Raw genomic sequence first — 2500 nt, 5'->3', positions numbered from 1 at the left:
CCTTTGTGTTTACGTCTCTGTGTGTTTGTTTTATGTCTAATGTCTATCATATCTCTGTATCTCAATCTTAACATCAGTACCTGTAACTCAAAACACTTCAAACAAAACAAAATCCCTTAACTTTGTATAAAATTTCCCCAAAAATGCCTAAAAAAAAAATAATGAAAAATAAAATCCCAGGAAATATTTTTGCTTTATATATATATACCAAGAGAAGAGACATATTTGTTTATCTCGAGTCAAAAAAAGTATCTGGACTCTTGGTGATCGATGAGTTGCAGAATGAACACTGTGATTCCTGTCTTCTCGGTAGGGTTGTCAAAATCAGTCGTCCCTTGTGTCATATTTCTTCAACAACATTTCTATATAGATTTTTTTTTTTCGGTGAGTTTTTCTGTTGTGGTCACTAGATGGCTCCCTCCTCCAACAAATTTTGAAATATTAGTAGTTTTTTTTTACATGAACTTCGTAAATTAACTCAAGTATTCGGGGTTTTTTGTTTTATTTTTACGCTAAAGTTTATGAGTCGTTTTGCATGTTGACTAACTTGTATTAGTAACGTGTGTAAGAAGTCAGATTATTTCTTCTTCTTCTTCTTCTTATTCTTCTTCTTCTTCTTCTTCGTATTCTTCTTCTTTTTCACTTACATTTTTACATTTTTTTTACATAGCTTTTATTTATAATTTTACTCCCTCTTCCCAACATTCACACTTGCATTACTCTCTCTCTCTCTCTCTCTCTCTCTCTCTCTCTCTCTCTCTCTCTCTCTCTCTCTCTCTCTCTCTCTCTCTCTCTCTCATTGTTCCCTCGTACAATGCAACAGCAAAAATCATCATCATCTTTTTCAATCGGAAGTTAGCGCGATAAAATTCCCCTAACATGTTTTACGGTCTGTGTTTACTGAACAACAACGTTACTGAGCAAGATTATTGACCGGCGAGGAAGATTATTGTCCAGTGAGGGAGATTATTGGACAGTGAGGGAGATTGTATTGGTCGGTGAGGGAGATTAGTGGACAGTGAGGGAGATTAGTGGACAGTGAGGGAGATTAGTGGACAGTGAGGGAGATTAGTGGACAGTGAGGGAGATTAGTGGACAGTGAGGGAGATTAGTAGACGGTGAGGGAGACTGTATTGATCGGTGAGGGAGATCATTGAACAACTGAAGAATATTGACCTTGAGGAATATTTCTAACTACTATGGAATATTGTTGATCCGGAAATATTGACCCCCCCCCCCTCAGGAGAATCTTTCTCACCTGGGAGGTATATTATTGACCTTTCTCCCAGTGAGGAATATTGACCTTTCTCTCAGTGAGGAATATTGACCCTTCTCTCAGTGAGGAATATTGACCTTTCTCTCAGTGAGGAATATTAACCTTTCTCTCAGTGAGGCAACTTTCCTAGGTTGGTAAAAACGCTGCTTTGCTTAGTATAAAAGTGCCGGAACCAACTTGGGAACATAATTACATGACCTGGTTGTAAAAGTGTGCGGACATAAACCAGTTGTGTTGTAGTGAAGGTGTTGTGGTGGGGGTGTTGTAGTGAAGGTGTTGTGGTGGGGGTGTTGTAGTGGGGTGTTGTAGTGGGGGTGTTGTAGTGAAGGTGTTGTGGTGGGGGGTGTTGTAGTGAAGGTGTTGTAGTGGGGGTGTTGTAGTGGGGGTGTTGTAGTGATGTAGTGAAGGTGTTGTGGTGTTGTGGTGAAGGTGTTGTAGTGTTGTAGTGAAGATGTTGTGGTGTAGTAGTGGTGGTGTTGTAGTGATGTAGTGAAGGTGTTGTAGTGGGGGTGTTGTAGTGATGTAGTGAAGGTGTTGTAGTGGGGGTGTTGTAGTGAAGGTGTTGTAGTGGTGGTGTTGTAGTGATGTAGTGAAGGTGTTGTAGTGGGGGTGTTGTAGTGATGTAGTGAAGGTGTAGTAGTGGTGGTGTTGTGTTGTAGTGGTGGTGTTGTATTGGGGGTGATGTAGTATTGTGTTGTATTTCATTGTTGTAGTGTTTATAAGTATCACACATTACACACTTCTGTATATAAATATCTCTCACCTGTTCTCTACCTGTCATCTCACCTGTTCTCTCTACCTGTTCTCTCATATTCTCTCCTGTTCTCTTGTTCTCTCTCTGTTATCTCTCACGTGCATCTTCTCTCGACTATATGAATCATCACACACACACACACACACACACACACACACACACACACACACACACACACACACACACACACACACACCTTCCTGGATGTCTCTACGGCGGGAGACTTGAGTCAGAAGAAGTCAATGTCTGTCTTTGAACGCTTGGCTGATATCTTGTTTATATTTTTTTATTTTTGTTTGCAGATTGTCGTTGGGTTTGGTAGGGTAAGTGGGTAGGGTTGGGTAGTGTAGGGTAGGGTAGGAGTAGGGTAGGGTAGGGTAGGGTAGGGTAGGAGTAGGGTAGGGGTAGGGGTGAGGTGGTGGGAGTAGTGTAGGGTGGGGTAGGGTAGGGGTAGGGTAGGGTGGGGTGTT

Source organism: Homarus americanus, unplaced genomic scaffold, assembly GCF_018991925.1.
Source record: "Homarus americanus isolate GMGI-L3 unplaced genomic scaffold, GMGI_Hamer_2.0 scaffold3301, whole genome shotgun sequence".
Taxonomy (NCBI): domain Eukaryota; kingdom Metazoa; phylum Arthropoda; class Malacostraca; order Decapoda; family Nephropidae; genus Homarus; species Homarus americanus.
This window is presented reverse-complemented; position numbering follows the sequence as displayed.